Source organism: Lycorma delicatula, chromosome 8, assembly GCF_047948215.1.
Source record: "Lycorma delicatula isolate Av1 chromosome 8, ASM4794821v1, whole genome shotgun sequence".
NCBI classification, from domain to species: Eukaryota; Metazoa; Arthropoda; class Insecta; order Hemiptera; family Fulgoridae; genus Lycorma; species Lycorma delicatula.
In genome coordinates this window covers 112,794,081-112,808,824 of record NC_134462.1, presented here as the reverse complement: position 1 = coordinate 112,808,824, position 14,744 = coordinate 112,794,081, and positions in this window count along the sequence as shown.

Here is a 14,744-nt window from a genome sequence, read left to right as displayed (position 1 = left end):
ATAACTTTTACAGGAATATTAAACCTAAAAATACACTACATTAAACCTTTTGTATGAGTAAACTATATATATAAACCTGCTGATTTATACTTCTAGAGTATATGCCATATCTTGCCTGGTTATTAGTTTATTTCTATAAATGTATATTTTTTATAAACCATTTTCCCAAACCGTGTAAAACTGAAATCAAGCACCTTCTCTTTTCTTATACGAAATTAGAATTTCATCAATTACGAATTTAATCAGTACCTGTCACCTGCTATTAATCATTCTGCACCTCCCATTGTTCATGTATAGAATTTCTTTGTACATATTACATATCGTTGATGAAAAAAGAAAGACCTCCTTATGGATTACTTAATAATAAGATTTAATTTTTTTCTATAATCCTACGGATAAGGGTAACTTCAATATTACATTTAGTATTTGCATTATTTAATACCCCTTTTCACTTGGATTGTCATCGACCACAATTTGATTTCATTTGCTATTCATTAGCAACTTTACCTTTTTTTCAATAATATAAATTATCGACTTTTTTTTAATTCCAACCAGGATTGGCCATATTATGCTGTGAAAATGCATTCTTAAGAGAATCTTAAAAGGGGTAATTAAGAGGTCTGGATAGTAATGCAACATCTACACAACTACAAAAGGGGAAAAAAGAAATATGAAAAGTACAAGTAAATTCATAGATTGAAAACTCTCTGAGTAATTAATTTCTTTGAAAAATCTATTTTTAATATTGAAAATAATAGAAAAATCCCTTAAGTTATATTTCTTCAAATCAATAACATTTTTCTGTTGAAATTATAAAACAAAAATCTTCTGCTTAATATTTCCCTAGTTCAGTCTTCTAATTCGGTTTCATTTTTAGAAATACAGTTTTAAATTATATATCTCGCTATCTCGTAAAATGAATTTTTCTTAAATTGTGGGTATAAAGAATCAAAAAAATCAAAAATAAACCCACTACGAAAAAGTGGAATAAATTTTAAAATTAAAATACTTTTTACAAAAAATTATTTAAAATATAAATAATTACATAATCATTTCAACTGATTGTTTTAATTTTTTTTTTAATTATTTAAAAACTTAATAAAATGAAATAAAAAATAACTAAATAAATAATACTTAAAAACAATGCGGTGAGTATTTCAACATATATTAATAATTTTTTTTTGTTTTATTATGAAAGATTAGGCATTAACAGCTATGATCATTAGCCCTGTAGAAATTGGTAGCGTGTGAAAAGATGCCATGCCTCCATGCATGACTGGGATTTGAACCCATGTGCACCGCACAAAATACTGAGACACCACCTTCTCGGGTATGGAGGTTGGTAAAATAAAAATTGCTTTTGATGAAATATTAAGAAATTTATTTTAGGCATCCCAGTCAAAAGCGTTAATTTAGCTTAAAAACACCCTAAACTCAAATTGCCTATCTCAACCTCAAGAAAGATAGAGATAGAATGAATATTAAACGAGTCTCCTTCCTTAAACAAAATTTTAAAGAAGGGAAAATCATTAAATTTTTATTATAGAGAAAGTTCATGAAAATATTATATTTTAAAAATATTTTATATTTAAAATGTTAAAAACTTATTTTATTGGTCCCTATTATTATTACTCAACTATGAAGTTTCTACAACATTAGTAATAGAGTAGATCTCCATCTACCTACTTCCAGCTTGTTATAGACAATTTTTTAACCATTAATTTACTGGTGACTATCCTTTTTTTTATTTAATATAGGCAATTATTATATTGACTGCATTGATTACATGGGATTAGGACGCCTGGCTTGACCCAATAAGCATTGTAACTAATAAGTATAATCCCTATTGAATCAGAGCTGTTACCTACAGCTTTTTTGTGACATTTACAGATATTGTTTGATATGACTGTGTTTGACATACCTGTTGGTATGTTAAAGATATCATTTATCAAATTTAAAAGTTTTACTGTATATTTTTTGTACTTTTGTAACATCAATTGACATCTGCAACAATCTGTGAATAAATAAATTTTTATTTATTTTAGTTTATAAACAAGCTTACCATTAATACTTAATGAAATCACTAATTTTTTAAAAACCAATTAACTATCATCTACTGAAGCAATTTTTTGTTATTTCATCTGGTATTAGTGTTATTATTTATTGTTTTCATTTGAATTTCTTTACAAATTGTTTTGATTTGCTATAAAATACTTTTTGTGTTTGTTTCATAATGTTACACTTGTTGGATACTTTTGCTTTTCTATTTTGAAGCTATAGCAATATTTTGTCAGAATATAACATTTTGTGTTATTTATTCTATCAACTACAGTAAATACCACAGTACAATGGAGTATCAGAATTTTCATTGAGCTAGAATAATTTTTTAGGTTTTTAAAGGTTTTTGCTACCCTATGTAGCAAAAACCTTTAAATTTCTAAAACAGAAAAATATAAAAAGGTTATTCATTTATACATACCAACAAACAGGTAGATCGAACTTCAGTATTACATAAGATTTACTCGTAGTAAATCTCACTTAATATTTTATTTTTTTTAGAACTTTTTTAAGAAATGATCAATTGCTAATGAAAGTACCAATGTGTTAAATACCTATCAATTAATTTACATATTTATTTGAACGTGAAGTTAATGTTTTGTAATTGATATATAACTTGTAATGTAAAAGTGTCAACTTGGCTAAGAATTCTTGATAAATGATTATTTTGTTTTCAGTAAAGATGTAAGAACTATTTGTTGCGATATTATTAAAAAAACTAATAAGTATCTCTGTCTTTCACCTGAAAATTGTTGGTTTAAACCCTATTAATGCTTTGGCTCTAATTACATATGTCATGTACCACATTCCAATAGATAAGTGCACATTCAGGCTTTCAGTATGTTTGAAGCGTATTCAGATAAATTTAGCATAATCTTAAAAATAATTTTATTGAAGTATTCAAAATAATATAAATAGGTTGTTTTTTCTTAAACCAATAACATACATGTTAGAGGAAAAAATTGATTTGATTTCAAATAAGGTTACTTCTAGAAGCAAAATAATTAAAAAATTATCTAACATTAGTGCTTTTTCAGAAAATTTTACAATTATCAAATTACTTTGAGATACACCTTAAACAAAACCAAAATTCTTATCTAACAAAATCATATACATAGTTATTTTTTTCTGTAAGTTATTAAGTTATCATCATTATTTATGCTTAATGATACGGCGAATGATTCACTGCTGACATTTTATCAATTTTTACATCCTTTTATTTTCAAGATGCTACTTTGAAAAATTATCAATCTAAAGTTATAGTAGATGTTATCATTTTTTATTTGCGATACTTCTCCGTTACTTTTTAATCTTTACATGGAACTAGCAGTTAATGATGTTAAAGAACAATTTAGATTCGGAGTAACAGTACAAGGTGAAAAGATAAAGATGCTACGATTTGCTGGTGATATAGTAATTCTAGCCGAGAGTAAAAAGGATTTAGAAGAAACAATGAACGGCATAGATGAAGTCCTACGCAAGAACTATCGCATGAAAATAAACAAGAAGAAAACAAAAGTAATGAAATGTAGTAGAAATAACAAAGATGGACCACTGAATGTGAAAATAGGAGGAGAAAAGATTATGGAGGTGGAAGAATTTTGTTATTTGGGAAGTAAAATTACTAAAGATGGACGAAGCAGGAGCGATATAAAATGCCGAATAGCACAAGCTAAACGAGCCTTCAGTAAGAAATATAATTTGTTTACATCAAAAATGAATTTAAATGTCAGGAAAAGATTTTTGAAAGTGTATGTTTGGAGTGTCGCTTTATATGGAAGTGAAACTTGGACAATCGGAGTATCTGAGAAGAAAAGATTAGAAGCTTTTGAAATGTGGTGCTATAGGAGAATGTTAAAAATCAGATGGGTGGATAAAGTGACAAATGAAGAGGTATTGCGGCAAATAGATGAAGAAAGAAGCATTTGGAAAAATATAGTTAAAAGAAGAGACAGACTTATAGGCCACATACTAAGGCATCCTGGAATAGTCGCTTTAATATTGGAAGGACAGGTAGAAGGGAAAAATTGTGTAGGCAGGCCACGTTTGGAGTATGTAAAACAAATTGTTGGGGATGTAGGATGTAGAGGGTATACTGAAATGAAACGACTAGCACTAGATAGGGAATCTTGGAGAGCTGCATCAAACCAGTCAAATGACTGAAGACAAAAAAAAAAATCATTTACTTATTTATTTATTACTGAAAAGAGTAGGGTGGGGGCCACCCCATTTTAGTTCTTAAACCATTAAGGTGTAGTAGTTTCCACTTATCTTTTATTTGTTTACTCAAATAATAATTTATTTTACATAATATAATATTAAGCATGAGCTCTGTTCAAAAACATCCAAACTTCTTTTTTTTAACAAGCTGTTGAAATCAAGAAGCACATTCTATATTTACCTTGTTATGAATGCTTAATTTTTCTAGCTTTATTGATAATCAGTCACTGCTTCACAATGGAATGTTAAATAATTTCATTTTATTATTTTTTGAGTGGTGACAGTAGATGTTGAACAAATTTAAGATAAGTTTTATTGTAAGCTAAATGGTACCCAAACTGAAACAACATGTACTAGTGTTGAAAGTTGGATGAACCAAAAATCAAAATTCATTCATCACCCTGTAAGTCTTCAAACATGTTCAGACAATCAAAAGCAAAGAACAAAGATGACTGTCAGAATAACAACAATATTTTTTTTACTACTGTGGAGATGTACATTGAATACATTCCATATGTCTAAACAGTTAATTAATATTATTTTAAGTTCTCCATTATCTTCATGACAGTTATTATTGATGTTATTTCTCAGTTTTATTAATTCTCATAATTGAACATACATCAAAACAGATCTCATGAGAATGTGCTGAATTTACACAAAAACTTATAAATTATGTCTGGTCTGTAGTTCAATAAAGAACCACAGATGAAGAGCAGGTTCACAGCACACAAACAAAACCAAGCGTGCACATAACGCTTATGACAATAGATTCAACACAAAAACATTATGATCACATAATAATTATTAAATTGATAAACTGCAGGTAATTTGTCCTAAAATAAATAATATATACTTTTATTATGTATTACTCTACAATGTGTAATAAATACTTTTATAAGAATAAAATTTCAGTTCAATCACACAACTTATGATAATTTTGTCATTAATTTATTTCTGTTATTTGAAACTTCCAAAATCATTGCATAATAAACCTGAGCATACGAATTCATCATATCAACTTTACCTGTAAAAGATATTGTGATAGTTACTTCTAAAAATAAAAAGAGGACTATGAGTTTATATTAAGTGTGTTATCAAAAAATATATAATTAAGATCGAAACTAGAACCACCATGGTGAAGTAATAATGTTTCACCCTTTCATCCAGAAGGTCCAGAGTTTGAATCCCTTCCACACTCTATAAAATCTGTTTCATATACCCACACACAAGCTCTGAACTTATTTAGATAAAAATAAAAAATCGATAAAATATGTTCTGCTGAAAATTATTAACGTATTGCATGTTAATAAATATACTTTACTATTTATCTTAAACTAATGTTATTAAATAATATTTATTACTAATATTTACTCAGTATTAACATATTTTTTAATTTAATTATTGTTAAATATCTAATTTTATAGTAATGATATAACATTATTTTTATTATGCTGAATGACAACAAATTATTATATCAGCATTGTTTTCATTACAAATATTTGTGCTTTTTATTCTCTCTAATATTTGCATGATAATAAGTAAGTAGTGGTTATATTGTAATATCTATCATTTAGCGTAATCTTTTTTTTTTATTATTAAAGTAGTTCACTTGAAAATTAGATATATAAAATTAAAGTACAAGTATATTTTACTTACTTTACAGATATGTAGATCGAATTATTAGGAGTCAGTGATGATAAGATGTAAAAAATTATAATTACTGTTAATAGATGACAGAATAGATAAATTCATCATTTAATCAGAATATCAAATACATTGACTATACAGGTATTGGAAGGTTTTAATAAAATATGAAAAAAAGGTTTAGTTAATCCTGGTATGATTAAAAAAAAATTATATATAATCCTTTAAACAAACTGTAAAATTTTAGTAACAATTTAATTTTTTTTTTACATACAATAATGATTGGATTATTATACACAATGATTGAATTTTGTTTTTTATTATACATTTGATACATGCAATTAATACTACAAAATTATTTTGATAGCCTATCCAGCAATCCATAATTATCTGGAACATTGAGATTATTTACTTTCTTGTACATGATGATCGGCAATGTTTTAATTTGAATTTTAAACTTTAACAAAATATCAAACCAAATTGTGTAATAAAACGTTTTTAAAAAGCTTTCAAATCATTTTCTTTCAAATCATGATTTGCAATCATCTGATCCAGTGTGAAAAGAGCAGCACCAGTCAATGATCACGTAGACAACTGAAAACCTTTTGAAATTTTTTAAAAATATTTTATAATTCGATTTCTTTCAGTGAATCATTAAAAATTTTTAATTTAAATTTACAATAAAATTAAATAATTTTGTAAATAAGAATAAAATTATGAAATAAATATATTTATAACATCTAAAATTACAAAAAAAAAAACTAGGCCTAATAACTATCAAAATGAAAATTTCAAATAACTTTAAATAGAACGATTCCTTTTTTCTTAGTTTTAATTTGAGATTTTGTAAACTTCAAATTGTCATATGCAATCATCTGAACTAAACTGAAAGTTTTTATTTGTTTAAGTATCACATCATACAAAATGAAAAACAAACAGGTTTTTTACACTAAAACAATTTGACTTAATGAAATAAATTCATCGGTTTGGTTTCATTCTTTATTAAACTTAACAGTTTCATATAATTTTCTTTGGTGACCATCATGGACAACAAAAGTCATTCCTTTTTATAAATGAAAAATATGTTTTGAAATTAAACCACCAACATACAACAGACGGAAATACTCAATTACTCTTTTTTTATTGGTTTTAAATAGTTTTAGGAATTCAATATCATTATCAGAGCACATCAATAGTAAGATCTAATTAAAAATAAATATATTTTTCTATTAAATGTTACAATTGGTGCACCATTACATAACAGTTATAACAATTAATTTACTATGGTGCTAAGTATAAATCCAACTGATAATTATTCCAAAATGCCAATATATATTTTCATATGAACGTTAACCTCTGTTTTTGGCTAATTCTTTATTTTATTTATTAAAACAATGAATATATACAATTATATAAGAAGTATGGAATCAGAATGTTTTCTTCAGCATGAAAATGTTATATTTGAAGATTTGAACAAATGAATAAGACCAAAAAATGTTACTTTTATAAACAGTAATATTCATACTAAATATGTTTCACTTAGTTATTTGTTTACCAGTAATAATGTTAAGACAGATCCAATGTGATCAATATAAAGTATTATTACAGACCAATCAGAATAAAAGATTTATTTATTTAATATTTAGCGCAAAATTAACAAAAAATAAAATTATAATTTAATTTAAGGTTAAATGAGATAAAAGGTAAAGTGAGATTTAGATACACAGATTTTTATGTTATAAAATGTAATATTTTTATTAGTTCTGACTTTTAACCAGCAAATTTATAATTAACATTTATATTAGAATTTTGGTTGTTATATAGGTTAGATTAATTTTATATCAGAATTTGATGAAAGTTAAATTAAGTTGTGGAGAAAATGAAAAGGAAAGTCAGAATGAAGAATAGAGGCAAGTGGGGAAAAGAAGAACACAATTTGTAAGAATGATAAAGAGTAAAAACATTTTGGGCTGAGTTGCCCAACAACCATCCCCAAGTAATAAGTCAGGGATATTCAATGTTATATTATTTCTTAACCTTAAAAAAAAATATCGCATCCTGGTGGATCTACCTCCATCTACCAGTACAATGTACTTCATGTAAGGTGTCTACTTGTTCATTTGTTTTAAATGTACTGGATATTCTAGTAGTGAGCCAAAGCACAATTATCAGGTAGTGGTGAGAAAAGAATGGGATGTCGCTTACTATCCAAACACGTTCTCAAAGATCCATTGAATTGCACTTTTACTTCTTTTTTCTTCCATAATTCAGATAATTATTCAGTTTGGTAGTTGAATATGTCTAATCCATATTGGAATAGTCTACAGTAAATGATCATGGAAAGAAAAGTAGAAGAAAATAACTGTTTTAATGCTATAAATTGCAAAATAACAGGTTAGTTAATTGGAAGGGCAGCAAATGAAGAAAGATGCTCAAATCTAAAAATATGGATATAGCTAGTAAATCAAAGTCAAAGAATATAAAGGCTTTTCCTAATCAAGTAACAATACAATTATTATTCACATGTATTCTATATAACATTTATTTAAGGGGACATTATAACAAAAAAAACAAATATTAAAATACACATTGGATCATATATGTTACTTTTTTTAACTTAGTAAATGTAATCAATTTATCTATTTTTATTTACTGATGAAGTTTTTAAATTGAGATTTTTGCTAACAATCTTATTTTAATAGTATAAATATATATTATATGTAACTACATGTCATAATATTCAAACTATTAAACATTATATGGTACAATAGTTATGTCATAATCATTAATAACCACACAGTAATACATTTTAGATAAATAGCTTTTCATAATATTGTAATTTTATTAATATATAGTATTAGTAGATTTTAGATAACAATTATTTACAATAGTAAGTTTTTACTGTTTAATGGACCCAAACAGTGAACTTATTTTATTGTTTTGTTATTATTGTAGTTTAATTAAATGTTAATAATATTAGATATTGTAATTAATTATAAAAAATTAGTAGCAGAACATATTTTGATACTTTTTCTTTTCCTTATCTAGTACCCTGAGTTGGGAAATATTTGATAGATAGGCCATCTTGTTCTATCCCTTCTGAATTCTTTTCTATTTTTACTCCCAATTCTCCTTAATATTATTTAGCTATCTTTTCCTTAGCTTTCTCTTCCAATTTCCCATCCACTTCACCCTTTCAATATTGTTCTTTCTTCCACAATTACCTTAACATATCTACATCATTTACTTCTTGCTCACTCTATTTTGTTTCAATACACTTTCTGTATTTGTGAGAGCTTTTACTTCTACATTCTTCATGCAGTCACATTTCTGAGACCTACCGTACCACATTTCTAAGAAATCTCATCAGCATAACTCATACTTTAGTTTCCTTTATTCTTTTGAAAACTTTTATTTAAAGGCTTGGGTTACATTTTCATATTTATCATGCAATTTTATTATTTATAACTATTAATTGTTACTACAGCCTTTAGTTTCATTAAACGACCTAAATAATTGTTTATTATGAAGATTTTATGTTGTCCAGTTATACCCAACAGAAACTATGTTTATTACATATTTCTTCTATTTATTGGTAACTAAAAGAACATGCTAAAAATTAATAAATTTTACCTTTTGTTAAACTTCTATTCTTATAATCTTGGCTTAGCTATTGCACATATTTTAGAAAAGAAGATCAGATAGGTAAAAAAGCTATATCCTAACTTAGTTCAAAGAAGCCTAACTACTATATCACCTGGATATTCCTTTGAACTTCTGTCAGTAGAGCAATATTAATACATCACATAGTTTAATGAGCACAATATACTTAAATAATTAATAAAATATAGAAAAATGAAACATTTCACTTAACTATTTACTCAGATTTATGAACCATTAAACATACTAATATAAAACTTTTAAAAACTGACTAACTCTCCTTGAATTTTTTCATATTGTTTTTCAATTCCTTAAATTATAAGTTATTGTTTAAGACACTTCATCATACGATGGAATATCAATTATTAACTTTCAAATTATTTTCTTTATCTGGGTAAAAATTGCATATTACTATTTTATGAAAATATAATGTAATTGTAAACTATTCTTTAAAAATTGATCAAAACTGATTTAACCCATAACCGATTCATTAAAAAATATCTAAATAAACATTTTTTATTTTTATCTTTTTACCTCTTAATAAATTATAGATAACCACTTAAATAAGTGGAAACAGTTTTCTGGACAGAAAGCCAAACATTAATTTTTTGCAATTCACCACCTGTCCCAGTGTTTCTTATCAATGTAATAAATTTTAACCATCTGTAACATAAGTGGCATTAGTCAAATGTTTTCTCTGAGAATTTTGAAACTCATTATACAGCCAATCCCTGTGGTCCACAAAGTGAACATCTCATTTATAGAGCTGAACATAGTTTGCATTATGTGGGGCTGTTAAGTACGAATACATTTACCTTAGTGAAGAAGGCAGTAGGAAACAGCTTCAATTCTCTTTTATGAGTAGGCCTGGTATTAGATAATTGTTAATCATGAGAATGACAAGATTTTCAGAGATGACTTGCCTCATACCAGCAGTTTTATTACAGCCTATTTCCCAATTACGACTTAATAGATACCCAAAAGATACAGATAACTGAAGTTAACAGTTGATAATTTTATTTAAATTAATATACCTTTTATACACACAGGTAACATCTTTAAAATAACTGAATAAATACAATATACTTTAGGTAAAAATGTTTTACTGAAATTATTTAAAATAGTTCTCATCCTATCCTGCTGGATTTTTTTTTATTATAAACTTTATTATATGCTTTTTATACTGTTTTTAGCAAAACACAATAATCTATATTTTATATATATATAAATAATTATTATTATAACTTAGAATATTGGTCTGCATATTCCCAGATGAATTGAACAGTTCCAAGGATGAATACAGAATTATTTTATATGACTACTTTAATTTATATGATGAGCTTATCAATGACTGATTTTATTATTAGGAAATTAGCATTAAACTTCTATGACTTGAGTTCTGATTACATCTTTTTATACAATGTGTGATTCTAGTAATTGCTCGTGATTCTAGTAATAGTAATTGCTTGTGTGATTCTAGTAATTTATATGATGAGCTTATCAATGACTGATTTTATTATTAGGAAATTAGCATTAAACTTCTATGACTTGAGTTCTGATTACATCTTTTTATACAATGTGTGATTCTAGTAATTGCTCGTATCATATGTTTTATTAGCTATTTCAAAGTTAATGTTTCTTATCAGAACCTGATAATCAAGCCAAGGTGGGGAACCTGATTAATATTATATTCCCTGGCTTTGATGCACCCTTATTATAGAAATCCTGAATCTACAGTTAAAACATTCATTCTGCTCTCTCTCTCTCTCTCTCTCTCTCTCTATATATATATATATATATATATATATATATATATATATATATATATATATATAAAATAGATTCAACTTAATCCACCCAAGTACAGAACTGAAAAAAATAAAATGACATCTTATTTCAGCCCGCATTTTCAGTTGTAGATTTTTTCTTTTTTGTAAAATATTTAGTGTTAACAAATATTTGTTATATATTTAGTGTTTACAAAAAAGAAAAATCTACAACTGAAAATGTGGATCACCGCGAAAGCACTTTTGTAGAGATTGTATGAAAAAATAAGATGAGTGTCATTTTATTTTATTCAATTTTACTTGGGTGGATCAAGTTGAATTTATTTTACACATGCAATAATTATTAGTACAGAAGGTATATGGGTCTTGAAAAGTCGACTTTAGAAAAATATATACATATATCTTGTCTATGTTTTCATTCAGAAAATTTCTTCTTCAAAGTAATAAGCTTATTTTTTTCTTTTCTTTTTTCTATTTAACCATAGAGCAACATTTTATTGCTTTCTTTGCACTTTTCACATGGCAATAACCTCTCTGATTCTTGACTTATAAATAAAGAAGATTCTTTCTATAGCAAATAAATTTATAGTGTTTTTATTATTCTTTTGAAAAACTGCTTTTCAGTTTTGTTAAACCGTTATTGAAATAAAATTGAAATCGTAAATAAAAATGTTCAGAAATTGTTTATAAACACAAAAATCTCAAAATAAATGCATATTTTTATAGATAAACAATCATTCTCAGTTGATGCAGGGGAATAGGGTAAATGTAAATATTTATAAAGTCAAGACTTTCTAAGAGATAAAAAAATAAATTAGTAATAATCTAATCAACAAATACTAAATTTCACAAACAAAAAGTATTTCTACCTCACACTAATAAATTAGATAAAATATCAGAATGTAAAATAAAGTACTAGTGACTAAGAGATTATACAATATCATTTTAGATATGCCAAGCTCAAAGCAGAAAAAAAAGCTTAAAAACAATTTAAATCATTTAACCTCCTCAAACTAATCATCTGTTAAGTAGTTCAGACCATTATTAAGCTATACTTTAGACTTACGTTGCCTGAAACTATATTGAATAATTTTTTAGTTAACAGTTTCTATTTTTATTATTTGACTACTGAGAACACCCTCCTCTCTCAATATCAACCAACAACAGAAAATTTAATATATGAAAATTAATATTATTATTTATTATCATTCATTGCTTGTGAAACATTGCCCTAGAATCTCCAGATGAATGATGCAGATGTTACCACTCTGCCAGAAAGATCAGAGGAGTGGTATATAATACAATATTAATTTATAAGTTCATTATAAAAATGCAATTAATTAAGACAGAAATAGATAATTGGATAAAAAACATATTTTTAAAGCAGTCAGCATTTAAAGAATATATCCGATCACTGTAAATAATTTTATAAATTATTTATTATGCACCTCATCATATATGTATATAAATTGATTTTTATGAAAGAAAAACTATATTATATCAAATTAATAAGGTTTTTGTTTTATATTTTTATAAATAAACATTTAAAATTTAATTTACTATGTTTTTTTAAACTAATGACAGTTTTTGTTCACTATTAGTATTACAATATGTAATTATGATGTAAAATATATATGTTTACAATGTACATAATCTGTGTGTTAAAGAATTTAGTTATGTATGTTGTGTCTATATGTATAAGTGTAAATGGAAATAAATTAAAGAAGTGAGTTACGATTAATTATAGATTGAAGGATTAAGGTAGATTATTTATACTGCAAGCAAATTATTAATGTTCTGTAAAATAATGTTTACTAAAAAATGAAAATTTATTGTTTATCATATCGTCATATTATTTATTTTATAAGAAAGTAATGTAAGATATTATATAAAAAATGTTTTTTAAGGTATTGTGATTTTATGTAATCTATAATAAAAAAAAACAAAAATGTTGGATTATTGATTGTATGGTTTTGTAAAATGAAATACTATGTTATTATCTAATTATTTATCAAAATAATTATAAAAATAGTTCAGTATCTTGAATTATTATTACTTAGAATGCATCATCTAATAAGTATATATACATATATATATATATATATATATATATATATATATATATATATATATATATATATATTCATTCCAGTATAAATTAATAATAATTGTGTAAAATATTACAATATATTGTTCTATATTTTGTCAAAAGTAAATAAATTAATAAATTATGGTGTTGTGGTTTATTTTTAATATTTAAAACAATATTGCTTAAAAACAAGATTGTTTTTATTGATTTTTTTATTTTCTTTGCAAAGTAAATCGCTGTGCAGGGTGCCCATTTTGAATATCTTTTATAAAAATGTGGTAAATATGTAAACTTTTGCTAATGTAAGCACAGAATTTAATTTACTTTTTTTTTTTCATTTCATTCATAAAATGTTATTACATGCTGCAACTATGTTTAGTCTGTAGCAGTTTGATTTTAAAATGTTCATTGTACATTTTACTTCTTTCAAAAGGGTTTGTGTTAATTATAATTAACAACAAAACTTTAATCCTGCATGGCTAATCAATCATGAAGAATTCTGAAAATTATCAATCCATTGTCTTTTTTGTGATAATTTTGATTCTGAAAATGATCAAGTAAAGACCCGATTCTGACAACCAATCAAGCTGCTTACCTCCACCTAGGCTTGTTCTCTTCACTTGGATCTCCCTTTCACAGAGGAATACCACCTTTGAAAATTTACCTCAGAGTTACAAAAATGTTGTAAATTTGCTGGTAGTTTTTAGTTGACTGTCAGTTTTTCCACCAAAAATATCCTTCTTCTTGCCTATTCTCAATGCTGCAGCAGCAAAAGTGAGGGATTTTACTAGTACGACAAAGCCTGAACAATTTGGTCAGTTCTTTGTATGATGTACACTCGTTCTTTTGTGCACTGTTAGAAAGATTCTGGACAAAACTAACAATGGGCTGTACCAGATTCCTCATGTGTTGAGGGATTTTCTGTATTTCCAAAGAACCACAGGAAAGGACACTTTCTGTTCAGTAAAAATTCTTAATAATTGTCTGTTCCTTCTTATAAAGAGGACATTCTCAAGACGTTGCCAAATTTGAACTCTTACAATACATTTTCCAATTTTAGTACATGCGTTTTCATAATTTCCTATACAGCTGCAATGTGCACAAACTTGTTCCCTCAAGCAACCAATTTTGTTAAATGAAAATAATAGATTTATTCATTAATCACATAACATATAAATAAATAAAAAACCTAATCATAATAAATATTAGTTTATCATTAGCAGCATTATTATATATTTTACCTTTCATTATATCACATAACACATAAATAAATAAAAAACTAATCA